Below are 27,506 nucleotides of genomic sequence, written 5' to 3' on the forward strand. Positions count from 1 at the left end.
CTCCACTAGGCGGAGTGGGCAGCCCGATAGGAAGGGTCGTCATGGCGACCCCTTTTTGTTGAGACGTTCCGGCAGGTCGAGATCGGGCCATTGGACGGCTCTGTGCCGAGATGGTACGTGGGATCTCGGCCCGGGTAAGCGTCCTTCCCTGCACCGAATGCAGGACGTATCCAGCCGCCGGCACCAAACAACCCGCATTCATTGCTCGGCTTTACGAAGCCGGGCTGTAGAAGTGAATTGGCGCACCGAGAGGCATTAGTAAGTGGACTGTGATGATGATGATAGTGATAGTGATTTGATACGAAATTTAGAATCGTGGGTAGAATTGGCAGTAATTGGAAAATTTTTGATTTGTGGAAATTGGACGAGCAAAATTAATAGTAAGAGATGCCCCATGTGATGGGATGGCCAATCCACCATCCCTCACAATGGGGGGCAAAGGAGCACTAGGTTTATGGGGTTGATGGCAGTGAAAACTAGCCCGGGAGGGTTTGGATAATGTGTAGGGATCTAGAGGAGATGACAATAGGTAACGTTAAGATTAGTTAGTGACAATGACACCTGCAGTGGGGACGCAGGTAGTTTAGAGTGGATGATAATGACGAGGGAGCGCAATAGTTTAAAGGGGCGACTGGGAAGCGCAAGTTTCAGAGGGGAGTAGTTAGATGAGATGATGCCGTGTGTTTGAGGATTGGAAGTGTATTGTGAAAAGTGTGTAAGGAACAGGTGAGATTGCACAGGTGTGCAACTGGACAGGTGTATGGAGCAGTGTATGAGTGAGTGATGGTGATGAGTGTTGTATTGACCAAATGGTCCAGGAAGGAAGGAGGGTGCAGGTGGCACCAGGTGTGATTGCACAGGTGTGCAACAACAGGTGAATGGTAAATGGTAGTGTGAAATACATGGAGTGTGGAATACATGGAGTGTGGAATATATGGAGTATTGGAATGGATGGTCGTGGAGTGAGTATGGTGGAAACTATGGAGTGGAGTGGATGGTGCGGAGGTGTGAATGGGGGAAGGATGGACCCCCATCACGAATACCCGGGGCGGGTAGTGTAAGTGTTAGGTAGAGGGTATAGGTAAATTGTGGTTGGATATTGGCATCTGTGGTGCGGGTGGAAGAATGGTGATTGGATGGGTGCATTAGTGTTGTGGAAATGGCTGGGCGTGTAGCCTGTTAGTGTGTGTAGTTGGTTTGGGCACTCCACCACTGTGAGGATGTCGGCCAGGTGAGGCCGCAGGTGGGCTCTGGGAGCCGGTAGAGTTGTTGTGGATGGGGCCCGAGGATCCGGAGGACGGACCCGGGTAGCCCAGTGCCAGAGGGCACCGAGGGGTGACAGAGCCAGGAGGGGCCTTCCCCAGTAGATAGGTTAGGTTAGGGAGCTAGGTAAGCTCGGGTGGCAACTGCAGTGGTGGAGGTGTGCAGGTGGGTAGACCTGCTGGGAGAGCTACACGTCTCAGCCCAGAAATTGTGCAAGGGCACCGGGAGATGAATCGGGGGAGTGAGACCCCAAATGGAGAAGCACCACAGTTTGGTCAATGGGAATTGGTTTTTAGAACCCATGGTGTAAGTTGGCCAATGGATTGGCAGGGAGAGACCCCGGGTAGTGTAAAGTGTGTTAAAGTCATTTAGAGGATAGCTAGGATTGAAGTCTCCTCGCACCATCTACATGCACTCACCTGAGATGACGTACCTCCACACCATGCCATGTGTTTAATTATTTTTGATGCAGATGTTTGGAATGTGAGACGCATCATGACGTGGGACGTGGGTGTGACATTGTGCTTTGTTGTTCCATCTCTCCCTCCTTATGAGGATTGATGATGAATTGATGATGGCAAATTTTGAAGTAGAGGGTTTGTGGAGACGAATTTGGTATAAGGGAAATATGGGGAAGACGTGACAGTAGTGACGAATTTGTAAATGTGTAGATTTTGTAAATATGGGGTAAGGGCAAGGGTAGTGTAGGTGACAGGGGGGGGGGGGGTGACGTACGGTAGGGACGAGCTTTCTCACTTCGCTCTCCGTACGCATTTCGCACTGCATTGCCTTGTTCGATGTGTACCCTTGTGACCTTACCCCTCGCTCATCTGTCTTCCCCCCTTTTGTCTCCCACATGACCTGTGCGCCATTGGGCGCCGAGGGGAGCGTGCGTGAGTCCTCCATTGTGCGCCCGGAACTCCCAGAACCAGCTGTCTGCATCGATGCACCACATTATGGACCACATGTCAGTGGCCGAGCACCACTTATGGACCCCATGGGTTGGGGCATGGCCCCTCTGCTGGAACCGGCCATGAGGGCCCGAAATCTTGCTGGCGGACCTTGGCCACAGGGCACCTATGCCCCACAGGTGAACCACACTATTCGGCCCTGTGGGCCATAAATAAAGAAAATAAAAGGGACACGTTGGGTGCATTTTACTTTATTGCAAATAGGCCGCCAGCAAAGGAAAAAGACAACATCTGGAAGAAATAATAATAGCCAGCAGAGGGAGCCGAAGAGCAAGAGACCACCTGCAGGGTTAGGGGTTGTTTGGTTATTTTTATTCATGAACACTGATGAACTATGGTGACTGCACCGATTGGTGCTTGAGGGTGCTTTGGTGCGTTTTGGGTGCTTTCATGGTGCATTGATGCAGAGCAGACTGTCTCCCCCCCCAGAAAGAACGATCACAGGTCCTGGGTTAGTTTTGTAAATAAAAGTAGCGTCAATTGTAAATAATGCTCCCCACCGTCAGTGTGTAGTTTGAAGACCATTCTGCAATTCGGTTAACTGTGGGCGTGAGTCTGTTAGGCAGGGTGCAATGGAGCAGCGGGACATATTTATTTATGTTTTAAAACTGTCGCACTCAGGGTCAGGTTAAAAGTAGAGGGAACTACACCTACGTGTCACACTAAATAAAAGTTGTAGGCCCGGGAAGGGCCTAAGAGGAGGAGGGTGCAGTGTTGCGGATATGAGGACTGTATTTTTTTATTGTGTGCTTTATTATTATTATTGTTTATTCTGCGCCTCCTGCCTCCAGTGTTGTGTAAAAGTAAAAAGGGCGTCCCGGTAGTTATTCCATGAAACACCACATTGCAGGACCCGATAAAACCCTTGTTCAGCAGTTTATATCCTTATTATGTGTTTTAGGGTAAGGCCTTGTCGTCCATTAACATGACACTCCATTGCACCGAGTAAAAGAGATAGATTCCCTTCATTCCCATTCCCAAAAACCTCCATTTCCCCTTTCGTAATGGCCAAGCCTCAATTTGTCAATTACATCCCCTCCAAAGCCGCCATTGACCACGAGGCAGGGTTGGGGAAGAAAGGCGGGTCTCCACCTCGTCATAGAGGGGAGGAGTAAGTCGGCCCCGCTCATCCAACCCAGAACGAGGGGTTTGGCTTGAGAGGGCGGAGAGAGAATGCTTGGGGGAGGTTCGCAAAGGGCGAAGGGCGGGGCCGATATAACCCGCCGCGGGACGCTCCCCAAGCAGACAAGCAGATGAGTCCAAGAGATGAGCTGAAAGGCTGAGCTGAGCTGCGTGGTGAGGTGGACAGGAAAGAGCTGGGTCGTCAGGGCAGGGCTGAGTCATGAGGTCCAAAAGCAGAAGATCATCCAGGGAAGCACAAAGCCTGCTATTCATCACCTTGCTCGCCAGCAGCAGCGTCTACAGCAGCAACAAGACTCGACAGCCGTTTGGGGCCTGGACGGCAGTTTGGAGCAGGGCCGCGAAGGGACGGCGGCTGCCGAACGCACCGATTCGTGCTGCCGAACAAATTGGACTTTCCTCTCCTTCCAGCCAATTCCTATCATCATTCCCCGTGTGAGTCGTCTTTGTTTGTTCTGTCCTGGGTAGGTAATTAAGTCTGAATAAGCTAGTATTTTCCCTGTGTCTCTAAAAGCTTCTGTATATTATTTTCTTATCTTTCCTTCTCCTTGGTTATTTTGAGCCTGTAAATAGTAAATAAATTTAGTAGTATTTTCAACCCTTTTCTCGTCTTCTTCTTCCTCTTTGCATTCGTCGTCTTAGTCTTTTCCCCATTGAATATCTGTGGCGCGATACGGCCAACGTTTGGGTGAATCGGGTTTAGTCGGGGAACAACTGTTCGGTCGCGGAGCCTTCGCTCGGCAAACAACATCCTTAACCGCGTACCGTAACAATATATATATATATATATATATATATACATATGTACAAGAAATGTCGCTCCCATCAGCTACATACAAAACTAAAGTTGGATTATCTCCTTTAAAAATTATATATATATGTTTACATATATGTATATTTACATATATATATATATATATATATATATATATATATATATATATACATAATTAATTTATATATATATATATATATATTTTTTTTTACCCACTTACTTATTGGAGAAAAAATTGTACTTATCAGATCAGGAGTGGTGGGGGTTGGGATGAAGGGCCATTGGTGGAACTTTTTGGGATTAAACTGTACATCATGATATTTTACATTCTTTTTTGTTTGTTGCTTCAATGATCTGTGCGTGATATATTGGTCTTTATTTCGAGACAAATTGATGAATGTGGTGTTTGAATCGTATTGTTATTTTTAACAAGTTATTCCACTCCTAATGTGATGTAAAACACCAGCTACCTCTCCTCTCAGCTTTAACTTGATTTACACCCTCCGGCAAAAGAGGTACTGTGATTCATGTGAGTAAATCAGAAAGATTGAGATTATTACTCCAGTTACAAGTCTACAATTGTTGTATTTCAAACGGTTTACAATAGCTGAAAAGACGGGGTTAATATGATAGGTTAGGAAGCTTTTAAAAGGCTGTATAAGAAATCCTATTCGTCTCACTGAGTGTGTGAATGTGAATTCATGAAAAGAAACAGGTATATTTAACATAACAGCAAGTATACTTGTTATTTATAATATACTTGTTATTTATAACAAATGTATTAAACAAACAGGAAGTTACTTTTACAATAAACAGTTATTTTGAATCGTTGAAAAATGAGGTCGTTTATTGTAACTTTAAATAAAAAAATTTTTTTCAAATGGCCAGTTAACCGCTACTGTAAGCCTGGTGTTGGTTTGACTGTTAGGATTTGTTGGCTTGAGGTCTTCGGGTACTCAGATCTTAGGCCCATGTCTAGCCATCTTACTATAATTCACCAAATGTCTTCACCAAAATTCACCAAATGTCCCCTTCCCATGCTGGTCTGTTTGTTCCCAGGTACCGCAAAAACGGCTGTACTGATCGCAACGATATTTTGGGTGGGTAATCCTGGGATCCCCTGGAGTAAAATAGGTTATATTGTTCTTCCAAATTTTTTCCAATTTTTCCAATTTCCCAGTTTTTCCAAACACGATGGAATAATATTTACCGATATGAACAGTGATGTGGCTTTTATTGAAATTCTACAAATACTGTTAAGATTTTGATGATTTGCGTGTGATATTATTCAACGGATGTTTTATAAAAATCGTTTAAAATTAAAAAGGCCTTCAATTTCTGATATTTTGCCTTTTCATTTGGGCCTCCCAATTGAAGCCCTGCCCGTAGGGCGGGTACCGTTGCTAGTTGAATTAACACCAGGTTGGTTGACTCAGCCTGTCATTCTTCCGAGGTCGGCAAAATGAGTACCCGCTTGCTGGTATAGAGCCATTCGAGTATCCTGTGTCGGAGTGGCGACCCGTCCAGGATTGTGCCCACTAGCCTAGAAACTGCTTCGGCAGGCCTATGCATCTGAAGATGCAAAAAGGAGGGGTCTTCTTCTTCTCTTCGTGCCATTAAATTAACACCAGCTGGGTTGACTCAGTCTGTCATTCTTCCGAGGTCAGCAAAATGAGTACCCGCTTGCTGGTATAGAGCCATTCGAGTATCCTGTGTCGGAGTGGCGACCCGTCCAGGATTGTGCCCACTAGCCTAGAAACTGCTTCGGCAGGCCTATGCATCTGAAGATTCAAAAAGGAGGGGTCTTCTTCTTCTCTTCGTGCCATTAAATTAACACCAGCTGGGTTGACTCAGTCTGTCATCCTTCCGAGGCCGGCAAAATGACTACCGGCTGACTGGTAATGGGGGCATTGCATCAGTGGCACAGCCGCACCCCAGAAAACGATGCGGCCAAGCAGCCACAAGCTGTAGACGTACCACCACCATCACTATTGTGAGATGGAGTGAAACACTATTTTCGACAATAAAGAGGCACAGTGGACCCATATATAGTCAAAGTAAATGTCACAAGAGATTTCATTGACACTTTCAAAAAATATATACTTCGTCCATCATTCACAAACATGGCATTCACAGCTCTCCTGTAGGGACGGTAAGGTGTAGGATTCTCGCACTAACTGTGTATCAGTGTGGTTTTCACCCACCTTTATCAGCTATAAAATGGCATGAAGCACTTGTTATGATGTGCATGAAATACAACAATGCAAGGATGGCAAATGACTTCACACATCTTTCTCCTTCCTCACTCTCCCCTTGCATCTCGCTTTGTATGCCTTTTCCTCATGCTGGTATTAATTTGATGTTTGTTCGGCCTGACAGATAGGCAAAGCGGTTATTTTTTACTCTGAGGCCGAGGGTTTGACGCTAACTCATGTCTCGACCTGCCTCCATCCACAACCAATCGGCTCGATGTCCCATAAAACAGAAAGCCTCGAAAACAAATGATCCAGGTTCTTGTGTGGTCGAGGCCCATGTGCCGTGTTTGCTTTTAAACCTAACCAGCAGGAAATGACGAAATCATCACAAGGGCTTGGAATTGAAGCTGGATTACCTTGTTAACTGCTTATAAATGAATGTGTGAAACATTGCATTTTAAAAAATGGCTTCTCTTGGCTCTCTGAGAGTTCCACCTCCAAAAAGCTAAGTAATCGTTCTGGATTTGTCTTTGCTGTCGTAAATTTTATGTTTTCTTTTTGTGTCAATTGTTGTTCCTATTGAGTGCTCGCGATACTGTGTATTCTTTCCTGCTCATTCTATTTATTTTGATCCTGCGGCCCAGGCTCGGATAGTTTTGGGCCTACGTGTTTTTTTGTTGTTTTCCCCAAATGTTTCTCGTGCCCACGACGTGTCTCCAATCATCTCTGTCTCATTAGTCACCAGTCTTGCTTTAATTCTCTCGTTGCACCTTCTGTTTAATACAAATAAATAAATAAAAACTCCAAAAAGGTTTCTTCTTCTTAGTATTCTTTTTTCGAACAAGCTATCGGGGACGACTCTTCGCGGTGGTTGTACCCCCCAACACAAGTCGGAGGCCAAATCTTCCCCATCCTTCCCTGCCTGGATTCGGCAGGGCAGTGCGGTCATGGTCAGAGTGCCAATCGGTCTCTATGGACCGGCCCTTTCTCTCTTGTCTTTCTCTCGCTCTTGCTCTCTTTCTCTCTCTCTCTCTTGCTCTCTCGCTCTTGCTCTCCTTCTCATTCTTTCTAACTTTGTCGTGGCCCTGACTTTGTGAAGGCGGGGGTACCGTACACCATCCTGGATGTGGGGGAGCTCTTGGTCGCTCGGCTCTCTCCGTGCCACGGGCTTGTTTGAGAGAACTGTCAGGGTATATACAGCAACAACAACAACCAGAAGCAAGTTGCCTATGCTTGCACAGGATTCTAAACGGGTTATGTTGGAGGGGTCAAAAACGCAAATGGAGTCTTCTGTCATGGAGCCGGCAAGCTGGGAGCAACAATTCGCATTTATTGCCACATCTTATGCAATTTAAATGTGCTGATGGTGGCGATGTGCCCCATTTGAAACTGCCCGATATATATAGCTCTTTGATGCCTGGGGCCAGTCCATAAGAAAAAATTGTATTGGTGTCAAGCCAATGAGCAATTGCAAATTAATAGTAGGATTTTAAATGGCAGATGCTTTTGCCCTCTGTTTTTAATCGCACGTGCTTCATTTTCACTCCTTTTATCCCAGGTATTGGTACTTCTGATCCCTCACTTTAATCCTTATCCCCTCCTCACTCCAAAAAAATACATACAACAAAAAACTCTTCTTTCCTCAAAAAACCCCAAAAAAACAAGTACGAATACATTCAAAGTACACCACCCCTCTGCCAAATAAACAAGCGTTACGCCTAGGTCCCCCGTCGGTGAAGTGATGTGAGTTGACAAAGTGGTAGACGCAGAAAACATGCTATGATATGATATTTCGCTCACAAGGTTCAGACATACATGGAGGCGGCCATCTTGGATTTTGACGTGGCGACCCAATTTTCAATGGCGTTCTTTCTTATGCCTAGATACACCCACACACCAGATTAGAAGTTGGTACTTTGCTTATTTTTCAAGATATTCATCTCACAAGGTTCAGACATACATGGCATCAGACATACATGGCGGCGGCCATCTTGGATTTTGACGTGGGTTGCACCCACACACCAAATTTGAATGCGGTCCTTCGCTTACGCACGCACACACTCCCGCACGGACGCACACACGGACGGACGGACGGACGGACACACGGATGGAGGGGAAAGCCATAGTCCCCCTTTTGCTACGCTGTGCGACGGGGGACAATAAATAACATGTCATCCGGCCTATGCTTTTATGACATTTTATGGTGATACGGAGTTGTGCAATTTTAAAATGTGCAATTTTATGACAATTTTATGACAAAAATCAAATGGTAAATTTAAATTTCAGGTTAAACGGATGAAAATTGATGTTTAGGTGACACTGATGTTGAACCTTTTGACCAAATTATAAATTCACCTTCTCCATATTCTCATAATAAAGCTTTGTTGAAAATTTGATGACAAAACTCAAATGGAAAATTTAAATTTCAGGTCAAATAGATGAAAATTGATGATTTTAGGTGACAATGACGTTTAACCTTTTGACCAAATTATTAATTTGTCTTCTCCATATTCTCATAATAAAGCTTTGTTGGAAATTTGATGACAAAACTCAAATGGTAAATTGAAATTTCAAGCCAAATGAATGAGCCACCTTTGGAGCCATTTTTCCCCGCAGACCAGGGGTTGGCCTTTATCGGGCACCGTGGTCCCCTTTTTGAAGCAATGTTTTATGGCCGGATGCCCTTCCTGCCGCCAACCCTGTTAGTCGCCTTTTGTGACATGCAGGGAATTATTACCAGTGAACTGGTACTCAATTTGCTGACCTCAGAAGGATGACAGGCTTGAGTCAGCCCCCCTGGCATTAATTCAGCGATCGACCAGGATTCGAACCCAGGATCCTAGGATCCCAAGCCAGCACACGAACCGCTAAGCCAACACCAGGCTCCACAAGTCAAATGAATGAAAATTGATTATTTTAGTGACGCTGACCTTTGACCTTTGGACAAAATTATTAATTTGCCTTCTCCATATTATCCTAATAAAGTTGTGGTGTAAAATTTGATGACAATATCTCAAACTCAAAAAAGCTACAGCCTAGACGCCTGCGAGGAGCTTGGATTGACTGTCAGTATTAAGAAAACCAACATCATGGGTCATGATGTGGAAACTCAACTCCGTATCACCATCAACAACCATGTCATCAAGGCAATTCAGAGTTTTACCTATCTGGGGTCCACAATCACCAGCAAGCTCTCTGGATGCCGAAATTCTGTCTGGTCAGAGTGTCAGCCATGGCAGTGTAATGTGCTGTGGAGCTGGAAGTACCAATGTGCATTTATTTTATTGGTCTATCCCATGGCAGAAGAAAACTCTGCCCAGGAGGAAGAAGAAGAGAACGTGAGAGACCTCACTTCGAGGAGGAAAGAGAAACTCAAGAGAGACATGGAGACTAGGACGAGGAAGAAGAAGGGGCCTTGTGTGTTTGAGAGAGATCAGGAAGCCTTGTGTGAAAAGGAGCACATGAGAGAAAGCTGTTCATGGAGGAGACCGAATGTGGCTTTGTCTTTGGGTGAGTTGACCCGAGCTGGGATCACCCTGTGTTTTTAGAGGGCCTGGATGAAGAGGACGGAGGGCACCAGGAGACCTTGCTTGGAGGACAAATGGGTCCACGAGGCCTGATGGAGGCTGATCATCGTTGGCATTTCTCATGACTGATCTTCATCGTGCTTGTAATGGCTTTCAGCATCTTGGGAGCTACTCATCATTGGCTGTCATCTCGCATCTGATTTCCAACTTCTCTTCAATCTCACTCTTCCATTCAATATTCAAGACAGCTGTTCACCACCATCTCAGATCATCCCTCATCCCAAACCATGATCTTTCCTACCCTTTTAGGGTACTAAAACTTTTAAATACTTTAAATAAACCTTTAAAATTTTCAGTTTTTCCTTCCTGAAAGTTTGCTTTTGTATTCATCTTGTCCATCCTGTGAGTCCTCCACTGCCCTCATTATTTCCCACATCCCTTATTTGTCCAACTATCAAGTTGCCCACGTCTGCACGGAATTCAAAACGGGGTATGGATGGAAATGGCAAAAATTCAAATGGCGTCTTCTGTCATCAAGCCAGCAAGTTGACCGAAACAATTCACATTTATTGCCACATCTGATGCATTTTAAATGCTCTAATGGTGGCGAGATACTCAATTTGAAAGTGTTTGTTCGATATTTGGAGCCTTTTGATGCATTCCATGTTCTAGCTAGTTCACGAGTCTCAACTTTGTATGCATAACAAGACTGACAGTCCAACAACGGCATAGCCGGGCTTGTTTGATACTTTAGTTGAAGAGTATAGTATGACCTGGGTGGGGATACCAGTTAGCAGTTAGAAAATAATGTAAGTATTAAATTTTTTGACTTCACCCATGGACAGCCGGTTCGTGAATGACTTGGGTAAAAAAATGGCGAATAGCAAACGACGAACAAATAAATTCCACATTCCTGTGCCACCTTCAGTCGAACGTCAGGTATTGACAGCACGGTCTCTATATTTTCATCCCAGGCAGCACCATTCATAATTCCAATCACAAATGAATAATATTGTTACGTTTGTGGGGGTAAACAATGAAATACCTTGGCCGAGATAGAATCGTATAAATTGGCATGCTCCGAGTGTCGCAAAGAATAAGATCCCACCTCGATATAGCTAAGTAGGGACTCTGTATAGAATAAGATCGTATATTTGTTGTGTTGTGACTAAAGTTTGTTCACAGCATTTAAAAAATATCAGGGTCGGTAGGGGGTCTACAGGGGGTCAAAGTGGATCCAGGTTTGACCCCCCCAAAATAGGAATTTGCTTTTTCCTCTGAAACTACACAAACTGTTTCGATGAAACTTCACCATATCCTTCATCACCCGTGATGTACCGAAATTTGTTCACGGAATTAAAAAAAATCTGCCTCTTTGGGGGTCTTCGGGGAGGTTGCCCCCCAAAATCGGTGTTTGCTTTCTTCTCAGAAACTACACATGCAATTCCGATGAAACTTCACCACAACCTTCATCACCCGTGATGTACCGAAGTTTGTTCAAGGCATTATAAAAATTGGGGTCTGAGGAGGTGTATGGGGTGGGGGCGGGGGGGAGGTTGCCCCCCAAAACAGGTATTTTTTTGTTTGTTTGTTTAAAGTCTTATGAGTATGTTAGTATGATTCTACTTGCTGCCCTGTCTTCTAGCAACCATTTAAATTGGTTTAAAATACCTTCAGTCGGAGCATTATACTGTTTATTCTACCAGGTGAGCACAAAGGGAAATTGCCCCTATGTTTTTTTTTGTTTTTTTTTACAGTATAGCCCATAGGGAAACGCCGTCTAGAGTCGAGAACAGCGTTTATCTGTCCGTATGTTCCCATAAACGTACAGCAATCAGAGCTGAGGATCTGGTCACATATAATTTGTGCCAAATTTGGTCACAATCCCAAAAGCGGTTTCGGAGAAGAAGTTTCAAGTGTTTACGGACGGACGGAAGGACGGATGACGCGCCATCGCATAAGCTCCCCTGAACTTCGTTCCACGTGAACTAAAAATTGATGAATGTCAAATATAAAAACATCAAACATTTTCAAGGGCGAAGTGGGGCGGGTAAACAGTTTCTAATACTCTCATGAATTTGCATAACTGGATGAGATCAAACCACTGATAGCATTTAATATAACCAAAATGTAATATTTGGATATTGGACGGTCTATCCTCTTATCATTACATCAGGAAAGGATCTCTTTAAAACGAAATGCACATTAATGACACAAAACCCATCCGGGGAATTGTTGGGCTATGAAATGAGACAAATGCACCGCTCCACTTGTGACACATGACTCATAATGAAAAATTGATGCTCTGGGCTTTGAACCTGACCTTTACTCCCACAATTCTTGTGCTGCATACATTGTGCAAATGCATCGGCTTGCTGTCGACGACACACGTCATGGCATGTGCTTGCACTCCTGTTTGCATCGTCGAATAAGCCAAACGTCTCGATTACGTCCAGCGTACGCGAATCACACAAACGTATGGTCTGTTTCCACCATTGTTGCACAAACGCTTCTTCCTCACCTTAGGGTTCTTCTTCTTCATCATCTTCAGGCATGATGGTTTTTTCTCAAGTATTCTTACCGATCTCTCCATTTCACCACCTTTCTCTCCACCCTCAACGTAGTGGACACATTTATGCAACAGAATGACCAACAGCATTCATTCTCTTTTGTCCGTCAAGACAACCACGCTCACTGCTTTACTTCTTTTACACTCACACCAACATGCAGTCAGTTGATAAATAGTTAGTACAGTCCATACAATTTCGATTGTGACGAAAATAATCCGAATTGATGAACGAGGAATAAGAACCTCCAAAGACACCGCTGGCCGCTAAATAAGGAGGTTCGGACAAAAGACAACACAGACAAAAGTACGAGTGGAATAGTGACTTTACCGCCCAAGTGTAAGGCCTCTAAACCTCAGGAGAACATTTCATTTCTTGGGCGTTGGGCCTAGTGACACCAGGGTTGGAGTTATTTATGGGCCGCAGTGAGCACACAAATCTGGTCGTGACAAAGTTCAATAACTGCTTAATGGCGGGGCCTGCTGTGCCTGCTCTCTCAAAGTCACCTTGGACAGCAGAAGGGTTCAGCAGATCGCGAGGCTTTGGCAGAATTCGCAATGAACGCCGATGCAGGTTTAACGGTAAAGGGAAACAAGGGGTAAAGGTAAAGGGAAACATTTCCACGAATTGGTCATAATATAATGTTGGCATCCGGTGAATCAGCCATGACAGAGGAAGTCAAGTGAATCGACTTGAAAAGTGTACTAAAGTCAATATCCATCAACATTCTTTTTGGACTACGAATTCAACATCAACATTCTGTTTATTTAAATTATACAATGGACTACAAAATGTAAATGTTTCATGATATTTGTTATATTATATCACCTTTATTATATCACCTTTTCAATATTGTTGAAATGAAGATCAAATAGCTGTATGTTGAAATATGTTGAAAAAGTCAAAACTTTACATGGGGTGTATTTACTTTTTCACGTGACTGTATATGTATATATATATACACACATATATATATATATATATATATATATATATTCGTAATATAAATATATATACTCATAATAAATAGAAATGTGTGCATATACATACGTATATACATACACACACACAGTGCCTTCAGAAAGTATTCACACCCCTTGACTTTTTCACATTTGGTTGTTACAACCTGAATTTAAAATGGATTAAATTGAGATTGTTTTTTTTTCAACGATCTACACATAATGTCAAATGGAAGTATTTTTTTTGGAATTTCTTTTTACAAATCAATTAAAAATGAAAAGTTGATATGTCTTGAGTCAATAAGTATTCAACCCCTTTGCGATGACACTCCAAATTAAGCTCAGGTGCATCCAATATCCTTTGATCATCCTTGGGATGTCTCCACAACTTGATTGGAGTACACCTGTGGCCAATTCAATTGATTGGACATGATTTAGAAAGAAAAACACCTTTCTATATAAGGTCCCACAGTTGACAGCGCATGTCAGAGCAGAAAGTTGACCATGAAGAACTCCGAGGTAGAATTGTGAGGCGGCATATATCTAGGTAGGGTATAAACAATTATTTTTAGAGTGTTGAAAGTTCCCAAGAGCACAGTGAGCTGCATCATTAGGAAATGTAAATAATATGGCACAACCCAGACTCTTCCAAGAGCTGGCCACCTGACCAAACTGAGCAAAACTCATTTTCTATACTATACTATATACATACATATATATATATATATAGATATATACCATATACATATACATATATATTGGACCTCACCGCTTATAATGGGAAGAGGAGGAGAAGAGGAGCATATTTACGCCCACGTTCATCCAGCCATTGAAAGCTGCGATGGAGCAACAAAGAAAAGCCACACAAGGTTAGGCCTTTGCTATTTCAAACCCAACTGGGTTTATCTACAGCTGCAGACGTTCGTTCACAAGTTGCACACATAAGAATCTCAAAGCTATATAATCCCATCAGGCGCCAGACTGGCTTCATCACTTATTGACGAATCATCAGCGACAGCGTCGATCCATAGACAGAAATGTGTACCACCGAGGATCTCAAACATGTACCACGTGCAATGCTAATAACAGTCATCACATAAATATCAAGACCAATCACATCTCTCACCCGTAATTGGAGGAAACAACCAATCAACTCTCACCTAATCAATTATCCCCGGCTGGTTCGGACCTTTGGCTGTGTATATGGTGTGGGAGTGGAGGAGAGGGGACGTGAACTTGTTGAATGCTTGGGATTTTAAGGAGTTGATGAAGTTTCAAGTTTGGTATTTTTGGTTCATACAACACTAAAAAACAAGTGGAAAACAAAATTGTCATTGATCCATTGATTTTTTATGCCTCCGCCGACAAAGTCGCCGGAGGCATTATGTCTTAGAGTTGTCCGTCCGTCCGTCCGTCCGTCCATCCGTCCGTACGGGCTAAACCTCGTTTTTCTCAGCAACCATATGTCCAATTGAGACGAAACTTTCAGGGTAGGAGTGACACCCATGCAGAATATTTTTAATGATAATTGTGTTGTCATATGTCACGTGGTATGGCAGCCATCTTGGATTAAAAGCAAATAATTAAATAATTATTTATCAGATACCGCTGAATGGAAAAAATTGAAACTTGGCACATTGTCAAGTACTCACAATGGGGAACAAAAGCATGATAATGATATCATAGGTGAAGTGGTATACCAGCCAAAAATGTTTTAATTGAAATCCTTATCCTAAAAATCTGAAATTGCATGCACATGATCTATGACCCATTTGTATTGAAATATTAAATTTATGACATCATAGGTCACATGGTTTGGGAGTAATTTTGGATTGAAGGAAAATATTAAATAATTATATCTCTGAAACTGCTCACCCTATCGATTCGAAATTTTACAAATATCATCTAACAGCACTGTTGCATATAGTTTGAAAATGATGATGTCATAGGTCACGTGGTTTGGCAGCCATCTTGGATAGAAAAACGAACCTTGTCCGATCAACACGAAACTTCACAAACGTGATCCACTTCCCATACATATGCAGAGTGATGGCATCTACCTGTTGTGGGACTATGCGGAGGCATATTGGCGACACAGTCGCATTGTTCTAGTTTATCATGTGGGGTTGAACTGGGATAACATGCATTGTGGATGGAATACCTAAAAGAGCACGTATATGTGCAGGATATATATATATATATATATATATATATATATATATATATGTATATATATATATATATATATATATATATATATATATATATATATATATATATATATATATATATGAGAAGGTATGAATCCCTTTTTCTCAACTTGACCACAAACTTGACAACCCAACCAAAGTTCTGCTAAAACCCAGTAAATGGAGTTGTCGAACTCCATTTGGGTTCTCCGGTGTACCCTCTCCTTCTCGCAGCTGCATAACTGCGCTGCACTGTCTCGGCCAAACAAGAAGCAAAGACTTGACATGGAGGCTGCTAATCCATTATGGCACCACAAGCTCATGGTAGAAAAGTGAAAAAGCTGCACATTGGATGCTCTTTGGGTTTTCATATCTGCTCACTTCAAGGTTGTATGCTGGTGTTTCGCTATCGATCGCAAACAAGTTCAAACGGCTATAAAACAGTGGGGGAAAGCTCTGTTAGGGACAGTGGAAGAGGGTTGCTGTCAGGATTCAGTAATTGTTTTCTGAAGGATGGGCCTTCTTCTCGCCCCAGGCCATGGCAGCCTTGAAAGATTATGGGGCAGGTCTCGCACTTGTCTGCTGGAGTTTTTGCCTCGGGGCCTCCGAGGAACACTACACATCGATTCCTGTAGGGTTAGGGTTAGAAGATCGCTGAGTTCGACTGGCATAGGCTTCTGTTCACCCAGACAAGAGTTCATGTCCGGAGTTTGGAGAGTATCCTTTGGAGATTTGTTTTAATTTCATTATATATTTATTCTTCTGCAATGGCTCCACTGTGTATTTGAGCATATGCATGGCCCTGAACAACTCTTGCATACAGGCAGACATCATTTATTGCATTGTTTTCCTTTGCAAGTATTGCTTGTATGTGCTTCGGTACTTTCCATGAGAAAAGCTGGAAGTACCAGTACATTGGTCAATCTGTGTTAAAAATACTACATAAATCATAAATTTCACCTTTATATAAGAGGGAAGTATGGCAAACACTGTTTGCTTGGATTCTGGTTTTAAATTCTCTACTTTTGCAAGATTGGAGAACGGTACAAGATTCAAAACATTACGTCACTAAAAAAAAATGTCCGGTAAAAACGGAATCGCCGAAAAGAAGACTTTTGCGAAGGCTTTTTAAGGAATGTGAATGTGATTGGAATGTCCATGTATATATATATATATATATATATATATGTATCCTCTGTACCTCTTCCTCTGGTGCCTTTTTATAGACTTGCACCTTTCTCTCATCACCTGGATGTTATTCTGTAACACTCCTACTTACTCCTGCTTTTTAGATCTCCATCTTGCCCACACAACATTTTGCAGCAACACTTCCCCTAGATATGACGCTGCACCCACAGGACCCACGAGGAGGGTCAGTGTGGGTCCGATGGATTACAGGGATATGATGTAAGTAATCAAATAATTATAAAGAATCTATATTTATCAGCGACGTCATGGATTTCCATGATTCAGCAGCAGTTCTTATTAAAGTACGTCAACTGATATGTACTTGTATATCGATTAACACAATCACACGGCTAACCCAGTCCTGTGACCCCATGCCACAGTTACCATGGCCACGACATCGCCGGTCGCCGTGGTGACACAATTCATGCCTTGGGATGACGAAGGGAGGAAAAAAGGGAGAGGGTAAGGGAGCCAAAGAGAAAGAGAGAGAATAGTTTTTTTTCTGGAGAGTGTTAATAAGTGTGACCTCGCTTTAGGCTGTTGGGACAGGCAGTGACATATGATGTCTGAGTAGAAACATGCTACAACCTTTGTCCAGCGCTACATGGAATTCATCAGTTGGTGTACACTGGTTGTTTTTATTGCACTCTACCATTCATGGTCTGTGCAGTGAATTAGGCCAAAACCTAACGTTATCATAGCAATGTCCAAAATGGATATGGTTGTGATTGGTTCGTTGTAATTATATTCCAAGTTATATTTAATTATTATTTTGACACTATCTTACAGTAATTCACCAAATGTCCGTCCGTCTGTCTGTCTGTCTGTCCGTCCGTCTGTTCCCAGGTACCGCAAAAACCGGCTGAACTGATCGCAACGAAATTTTGGGTGGGTAATCCTGGGACCCCCCTGGAGTAAAATAGGCTATGTTGTTTTCCCAATTTCAGCTTTGGTCTCCAGCATTTCCAGGTTTGGACCCCTGCCTAACGTTATTGTCCCGGGTACCGCAAAAACGGCTGCACCGATCGCAACGATACACCTCCATGCCCGTGGGATTCCCACAGGTGACCCCACTAGTTTAAAAAATACAAAAACAGACATGAAAAACCTCCAAGTTAATCACTTCATGGGAGATTTTATTTTCAGCCAATTAATAGTTCAGCCGTATCTATTATATAATACCAGGTCGGGTTTTTTGAGCAAATCGTTTACACTCGTTGCAATTGACTTCATGTCCCAAGTTTGGACAGTAAATCACCCCACGTTATGAACCTTGACAAGTCTATATCCATTTGTTGATTCTCCCTTTTTTCTTTATGCTTTAGCCAATTTTAAAAGTACGTAAATTCCTGTACGCCTGCTATTATCTTCCACGTCAGACCGACCTCTCTCCCAGCTTGAATGATTTTACGTGCCAAAATAACACATATTAAAACTAGAACAACACTCTTCGACATCACGATGTTCACCGATATGCCTCCGCCCACATTATTACATCATTATAATACTTGTACTGTGGCGGACACAAAAGCCCACTGGCGTGGTGACATCATTCCGCGCACCAAGTGGGCGGTGGCCACGCCCGAGGGGTAGGCGTGGCCTCATGATATACACCTGGCGTGCAGCCCGGAGCGCGCCAGTGTTACAGTGAGCTCCTGAAATAAAGACGCTTATAAGTTACCGCTTGTCCGCTTCCTCCTTGCTCGCAAGCAGCGCGTGTAACGCCGCGCTTTACTGGTGACCCCCTCGACGATGGATCTGCCGGAGCGATCCTTCCACACGCGACGCCATTGCCATGGCCAACTTCATCAAACTTCCCGAATTTTGGGAGGCTCAGGCCGAAGTCTGGTTCGTCCAGGCCGAAGCCCAATTTCAGCTTCGGCGCCTCACCGGCGATGACACGCGCTATTGCCATGTCGTCGCCTCCCTCGGGCCCGGCACGGCCGCTCGAGTTGTGTCCGTCCTTCGCCACCCACCGGACGGCCACAAGTACGAGGCACTCAAGCGGCTACTCCTAGCCACGTTCGGCCTCACGGACGACGCACGGGCCGACCGCCTCCTGGATCTCCCCGAGCTCGGTGACACGCGCCCGTCGGTCCGAATGGACCATATGCTGTCACTGTTGGGCGACGAAGCCCCCGGTTCTCTATTCCGGGCGCTTTTCCGTCGCCAACTTCCAGCGCAGGTTCGCCTCGCGTTGGCCGGGACCGGGCTAACGGAACCCCGAGCATTGGCAGCCGAGGCGGACAGGTACTTCGCCGCTTCGGACACGCGGGCGAGAGTCGGCGTGGCCGTCACGGCCCTCGAGGCTGATGCTGCTGATGCTGCTGATGCTGCTGAAGCTGCTGATGCTGCTGATCCACAGCATCAGCTTATACAGCATACGCAGCATGCTGATACGCACCTCGTGACCGCCGCCACGCCCCGCCCACCGCCGCGGCGAAAACCGCCACCGCGGGGAAACCCGCCAACTCCACCGGCCTGGCGGAGCCAGCCGCGCTCCTCCAGCTCCACCACCGGGTGCTGGTTTCACGCCAAGTTCGGCCACGAAGCTCGGCAGTGTCATCCGCCATGCTCCTTCAACAGGTCGGGAAACGTTCGAGCAGCCTGCTGTTCATAATGGACACCTTCTCCGGGCGCCGTTACCTGTGCGACACGGGAGCGCAGGTGAGTGTCGTTCCTGCCTGCACGTCAGACAAGCACGCCGCGGGTGGGGGCCCCGCGCTGCTTGCCGTGAACGGGACGCCCATCCGTACATACGGAAAACGCTGCCTCTCTCTGCGGTTCGGAGGGCAGGTTTTCCGATGGACGTTCGTCACCGCCGACGTGCCCATGGCACTGCTTGGCGCGGACTTCCTGTGCGCTAATGGGCTCCTGGTCGACGTCAAGCGCAGACGTCTTGTCCAGGCCGAGACGTTCAGCTCGCTCGCTTGTGCGTTGCCCAGCTCAACGAGCGGCTTGCCAAGCGGCTTGCCGAACGGTTCGGTTCCGGCCACGTTGGTCTGTACGCTTCCGGCAGCGGACGCATTCACCCGCCTCCTCGCCGGCTTCCCGGCCCTCACGCGGCCCACCTTCTCGGCGGGGGCCGTCAAGCACGGGGTGGCCCATCACATCCCCACCGTCGGGCCACCGGTCTACGCCCGGGCACGCCGCCTCGAGCCGACGAAGCTGGCGGTGGCAAAAGCGGGGTTCGCTACCCTGGAGCGACTCGGCATCGTTCGGCGCTCAGAGAGCGCTTGGGCGTCGCCGCTGCACCTCGTGCCGAAGCCCGGCGGGCGATGGTGACCGTGCGGGGACTATCGCCGTCTCAATGACGCCACGACTCCCGACCGCTACCCCGTCCCCCACATTCAGGACTTTTCCGCCGGTTTGGCGGGCAGGTCCTTCTTCTCGAAGGTGGACCTCATACGCGGCTACCATCAGGTCCCCGTCAGGCCGGAGGACGTCCCGAAGACGGCGGTCATCACGCCATTCGGACTTTTTGAGTTCCTGCGCATGCCCTTCGGTCTGAAGAATGCGGCTCAGGCGTTCCAGCGACTGATGGACAGCGTCCTGCGCGACTTGGATTTTGTCTACGTCTACCTGGACGATATCCTCGTCGCCAGCGCATCCCGCGAAGAGCACCTACGCCACCTCTGCACACTCTTCGAACGCCTGGGCCAGCATGGCCTGATTGTGAACCCCGCAAAATGCCGGTTCGGCGCCGCCATAATCGATTTTCTGGGGCACCGTGTCACCAGGCACGGAGCCGTCCCCCTGCCGGCCAAAGTGGAGGCGGTGAAGGGGTTTCCGCGCCCCCGCACGATCAGAGGGCTGCAGGAGTTCCTGGGCATGGTGAACTTTTACCATCGGTTCCTGCCCCGTATCGCCCAGCTCCTGCGCCCCCTGCACGAAGCTCTCCGAGGTAAGCCGGGCAAAGGCGACGTTACCTGGACCGAGCAGATGGACACGGCGTTCACGGGCGCGAAGCTCGCCTTGGCTAACGCCACCATGCTCGCGCACCCGGCGCCCGATGCACCGATCGCCCTCACCGCCGATGCCTCGGACTACGCGGTGGGCGCGGTGCACGAGCAATGGGTGCGTGGAGCTTGGCAACCGCTGGCGTTCTTTAGCCGGCAGCTTCGCCCGCCCGAACGCCGTTACAGTACCTTCGACCGCGAGTTGCTCGGGCTTCACTTGGCGGTCAGGCACTTCCGCCATCTGCTCGAGGGCCGTGCGTTCACTGCCTTCGTCGACCACAAGTCGCTGATCTTCGCGATGGGCAAGGTCACCGAGCCATGGTCGGCCCGGCAGCAGCGTCACCTCTCGGCCGTGTCCGAGTACACGACGGACATCCAGCACATCGCGGGGAAGGACAACCCGGTGGCGGATTGCCTTTCCTGGGCCGTCGCCCACGCAGTCCACCTCGGCATCGACTATGCCCGGATGGCAGCGGACCAGGCCGCTGACCCCGACGTCCAGGCCTTGCGGACCGCCGTCACGGGCCTCCGCGTCACCGAGGTGCCGTTCGACGGCGCGGGCGCGGCCCTCTTGTGCGACGTCTCCCTCGGGCGTCCTCGCCCCATCGTGCCCGCGGGCTGGCAGCGCCAGGTGTTTGACGCCATCCACGGCCTGTCCCACCCGGGCGCGAGGGCCTCCAAAAGGCTGGTCGCCGACAAGTTCGTCTGGCATGGCCTCCGGAAGGCTGTCCGCGGCTGGGCCAGGACGTGCCTCGCGTGCCAGCGCGCCAAGGTGCACCGGCACACCCAGGCCCCGTTGGCCCTGTTCACGGTGCCGGAATGCCGGTTTGACCACGTCCACGTGGACCTGGTGGGACCTCTGCCCCCCTCGCGGGGTTTCACCTACGTCCTCACCATGGTGGACCGCACCACCCGGTGGCCGGAGGCCGTGCCCTTGGCGTCGACAATGGCGGCCGATGTCGCGCAGGCTTTCATCGCCACCTGGGTCGCCCGGTTCGGCGCCCCCTCAGACATCTCGTCCGACCGCGGCCCCCAGTTCACCTCGGAGCTCTGGGGGGCGGTCGCGCAGGGGCTCGGGGTCCGGCTGCACCGAACCACGGCCTACCACCCCCAGGCTAACAGCCTGTGTGAGCGATTTCACCGCTCATTGAAGGCCGCACTCCGGGCCACCCTCCGCGACGGCGGCTGGGTCGACAGGCTCCCCTGGGTCCTGCTGGGCCTCCGGACGGCGCCCAAGGAGGACCTGCGCGCATCCGCGGCGGAGTTGGTCTTCGGGCAACCGCTGCGGGTGCCGGGCGAGTTCCTCCCCGACACCATGGTCCGCGGCACAGCAGCGCTCCGCTCTGCAAGAGACCACCCAGAGGTTCGCCCCGGTGCCAACGGCATGCCACGGGCACCCACCGACGCACGTCGCCCCGGAGCTTCGCACGGCGGAGTACGTCTTCGTCCGCCACGATGCCCACCGGACACCACTGCGGCCCCCGTACGACGGGCCTTTCCGCGTGCTGGAGACCGGGGCAAATCACTTCACCCTGGACATCGGCGGTACTCCTGACCGCTTTTCGGTAGACCGCCTCAAGCCGGCCCACCTCGACGTGGACCATCCACCGCCAGTGGCCCGACCCCCACGTCGGGGCCGCCCCCCTGCGGGCGGACCCCCGGCACCGCCCAGCCCCGCCGCCACGCCGCCCCCCGGTCCTGCACCCATCCCAGGGGCAGCCAGGGGCATCCCACCTGGCATCCCTGCACCCCGGACGCCGCCGATCGCCAGGGGGCGCTTCGGCCGGGTCATTCGTCTGCCCTGCAAACTGGCCCTCCAGGTGCGCGGGAATTCTGGGGGGGCGCGTGTGGCGGACACAAAAGCCCACTGGCGTGGTGACATCATTCCGCGCACCAAGTGGGCGGTGGCCACGCCCGAGGGGTAGGCGTGGCCTCATGATATACACCGGGCGCGCAGCCCGGAGCGCGCCAGTGTTACAGTGAGCTCCTGAAATAAAGACGCTTATAAGTTACCGCTTGTCCGCTTCCTCCTTGCTCGCAAGCAGCGCGCGTAACGCCGCGCTTTAGTACCAAGTTTTGATTTAAATCATTTCAGCTGTGTCCAAGTTATCACATTTTTACCTGGCATGACCTCTGACCTTTGACCTCGTGACCCCAAAATTTAATCAGTCAATCTTTACATCATTATACATACCTGTACCAAGTTTGAATTAGATCCCTTTACCCGTTCTAGAGTTATATACATATTACAGAGTTTGATCTTTCACCTATTGACCCCAAAATCGAATCAGTTAATCTTTCAATCATTCTACATAACTGTACAAATTTTGGTCAGAATCCCATCACTGGTTCACAAGTTATCGCAGTAACAGGATTTTTACCTAACATGACCTCTGACATTTGGCCTTTTTTCTCTCGTGACCCCAAAATCTAATCAGTTCATCTTTACCTCATTATACATACCTGCACCAAGTTTGACTAAGATCACTTCAGCCATTCTCAAGTTATAGACATATTAGAGACTTTGACCTTTGACCTCTTCACCCCAAAATCTAATCAGTTCATCTTTACCTCATTATACATACCTGCACCAAGTTTGACTAAGATCCCTTCAGCCATTCTCAAGTTATAGACATACTGTATTAGAGACTTTGACCTTTGATGTTTGATCTCTTCACCCCAAAATATAATCAGTTCATCTTTACCTCATTATACATACCTGCACCAAGTTTGACTAAGATCCCTTCTGCCATTCTCAAGTTATCGTGGTAACGAAAACCTATCACGGACGGATGGACGGCCAACCAGAAAACATAATGACTTCGTCGGCGGAGGCATAAAAACGTATTATGCATAGGCCATATAGCTCTGTAGTCCAGCCCACCGAGAATGAAAAAGGGTTTATACACCGCCTCAACATTGTTCCGCTGTGATACTTTGTTCCTTTTTCTACCACAGCCCTCTGATACTCCATTCCCTTTGATCACACCATTATATCGTTGCATAATTCTAAGTGAGTATTTTTTATAGGTTGTACTTATTGTGCCTTTTTAGTGACAAATAGCCTTAATTTCCCACACTTTTTACGTGTGCGGCCCATGGTACACTGTAGTCCGGCCGGACGAGAATGGATACACTCCCTCAAATCCAAACTCGCAACAAAAACTCTGACCATTGTTACCATATGATACCTCATTGCCTCTTTTACCATGGACTTACCTCCAGATACCTCTAAGTGAGTATTTTTTTTATCGTTTGTACTTTTGTGACATGTTTTGTACACTTACTTTTTCCCTTTAACTTGATGGAGGAATCAATTACTTTATTTCAATTGAATTTGATATTTTGCCCGTTGTAGAACACAAATTGGAACACGAAGCTGCAGTTTAGCAGTACTTTGGCACTGCATTTGGCAAATTGGACGGAATGTCGTCCTGATTGAACATGCGCACAGAGGAGTAAGGTAATTGCTTCAGTGTGTCCACCTAGCAGTCAAACAAAAATGGAAATCATTCCAAACAATAATTTTCCTGTCTTTAGGGACATCAGGACATTAGGGACATTAAGGACACAAACAACAGCGATGAATAACTCATTTAATGCGTTAAATAAGGCGGTTTAAAGATGGTGCATTCCTTAAATCATCAAATCATTAAATCATTCATTCATTATCATTAAATCATTTAATCATTCATTCATTATCATTAAATCATTTAATCATTTATCATTTATGATTCACATTTTATGATTTTATGATTGATATGATTCATTGATTCATTCATTGATATGATTGATTGATATGATTGATATTGATATGATATGATATGATTTTATGATTCACATTTATGATTCACATATGACACATTTATCATTTAATCATTAAATCATTAAATCATTAAATCACCTTAAATCATTAAAGATGATTCTAAAAGCGGTAAACTTCCAAAAAAAATGGTTTGTTTTGTATTTTTCTTTAAAACTGCAATTTATTAAAATTGATTTATATATGTGAACACTGTAGAACGCAAATCATCTTGTTGACACTTCCAAAAACCTCCAGTTTAGCAGCACTTGGACAAAGTATGCCATGTTACAACATAATCGACCAATCAAATTTTCCATTCACGCTCTCAGCGTTGGGGGGTATCGAGATTCAAACAAAATGGCAGATTCTGCTCGGAAATATTAATTGTGCTCGGAAACACAAAGCAAGAGTTGAAAAGACTCTTCCCTCGTGTCCTATTTCTGTTTCGCATAAGGTGCTCAATGAACTCTTTAGCAATGACAATGGTAATACCCCCTTCCACCACCAGGCTGTGCTATATGATACACATTTACATCGAGAGATTTGTGTCCTCCCCCTCCCAACTCCCACCTCTCCCTCCCAAACAAAATGGACACCACAGAGGATTTCAGGGAAAGAAACAGAGAATTTGAAGGAGGTGGATTTGGGGTGGATTAACGGGGGTAGGAAAGATCAAGGTTTTGGATGGGGGAAGATAAAAGATGGTGGTGAACAGCTGTTTTAAAGACCTGGGGGGAGGAGTGGGATTGAAGGGAGTGGGGGAGTTTGTTCCAGAGGCGGGAGAAAAGAGGAATGAAGGAGTGAAGGTAAGCAGAGAGTCTTGATTTTGGTAGTTTTACCTGAAGAGGGTTGTTGGCAGATCTTGTGCAACCTGTAGGAATATTTGGGGGACAGAGCACAGACAGAGCAGGGAGAGCAAGGCCGGAGAGGAGTCGGTAGAAGACGGAAAGACCACCAACCTGCCTGCGGTGAGTAAGTGAAAGGCCCTCGGAGTTAGCTTCATCGCGGGAGATTCCAATGATTCTGAAAGCTTTGGTTTCTACTGAGTGAAGCTGAGCTAGGTGTGAGGCAGGAGCACCAGCCCAGAGGGGAGAGCAGTACTCCATCCATCAAGCTGTGGATGAAAGCCTTGTATGTAGTGAGAAGCTCAGGTGTGCCAAGAAAGGACTTCACACGACGGAAGATGCCCAGTCGGAGACTGGCTTTGGAGGCTTGGAAATATTGTTTTCCCAGGAAAGATCATGGCAGATAGTGAAATCCAAAAGCTTGAGTGACAGAACTTCTTTGAGAGGATTGTTGAGAAAGATGTCGCTTGAATGAAGTCTATTGTTTTCATGCAGAGAATTGGGGTATTTTATCATTAGCTCATCTGGAATTGGAATTCCAGATTTAGGTGTTGTCATTGTGCTTTGGCCATTTGTCAGTCGTTCCGTCGCCTATTTCAACATTTCCGGCCAAGCCGCTAGGCCAATCCGGCTGAAATTTGGCAGAAAGGTTCTGCTCCTGACTGGTAACGGGGATTGTAAAGATCGTTCTGGTTACGTGACCAGAAGTCTGTCAAAATTGTGGACTGAGTAAATTCCTTCATCGGCCAAAAGGTCAACATAGGCCAGGTTTCTAAAATCCTCAATTTTCATCCGATTGACTTTAAATTTGAATAGAATTTTCATATCTGCTAACTGAATTCAATCACCAACTCTTTTTGAGATCAAAATAAGCCAAAAGGTCAACATAGGCCTAAAGTCAACCACTTTTCCCGAATTTCTAAAATCCTCAATTTTCATCCGATTGACGTGAAATCTGAATAGGATTTGCATATCAGCTTACTGAAACCAACCACCAACTATTTTTTAAGGTCAACATGGGCCAAAAGGTCAACATAGGCCAAATTTCTAAAATTGACAATTTTCCTCCCATTAACTTAATTTGAAGATTTGCATATCAGGTCACATAATTCAACCACCAATTATTTGTGAAGTCAAAAGGATGCTCTACCAAGTGCAATTCGACTTTGTTCTCTTTTGCTATGTGTCGCTCCATGAGTGATTTTTTTTCTACACTTTAAAAAAATCTTTTATTATCTTTTTTATCTTATATTTATTTTATCTTTTATCTACTTTTTTTTTTTTTAATCTAAAAATACACTTTTTTAAAATTCCAACTTCTTTCCTGGAAGTCCTTGCAGTGTTAATATGTTTTATTTCTCTCCCACCTCCCCCCAAGCCCTCTCCCTCCTACATATATCTCGATGTTCCTACTCTCAAATGTTGTGTTTGTGTCCTTCCCCCTCTCTCTCCATCTTGTCTACCGCTCCCCTTATTTTGTGTTTTATGTGTCGGTTTGACTTTTTGTGTGATTAATGTTAGCTCTTTCACGAGCGTCGATCTTGTATACAAAAAAAAACCCCCCAAAAATCTGTCTGTCTGTCTGTTTGTCTGCACAGAATAAGTATGATTTTATCTGCAACCGTTGGTCCAATTGACAGGAAATTTTCACCATAGGTGCACCTCCTGCAGAAATTGTAATGACAATTGTGACGTTATAGGTCACGTGGTACAGGCTACATCTTGGAAAAACCGAAAATTTTTGCACTTCTACATCTCTGAAAGTGCTGCATAGAAAAAATTGAGAAATGGCTCATTGTAAAGAACTCTCCATGGGAAATAACATATGTTAATGATGATGTCATAGGTGCCTCAATTAGGACGTCATAATTCGACAAGTACAAAAAAATGACGGTTGGAACAGTTTTTGGCAGTACAGCCTCATGAGAGTGCCAAAGTCTCAAGCCTCGGCCTAGTGTCAGGTGTGATTATATCTTCTTTATTAAACAACCTACAGATGTAAATTAACATTTGTCTTACTCTGCGCACGTTGCACATCAGGTGCAGCGACGAATTGCACCTCCCCGTGCTTTGTATTTGTCGTTATTAAAAAACACTTCTGTACACCGCCCTTGAGGCTCGGT

This window comes from Myxine glutinosa, chromosome 6 (genome assembly GCF_964187855.1).
Source record: "Myxine glutinosa chromosome 6, kmMyxGlut1.1, whole genome shotgun sequence".
Lineage (NCBI taxonomy): Eukaryota > Metazoa > Chordata > Myxini > Myxiniformes > Myxinidae > Myxine > Myxine glutinosa.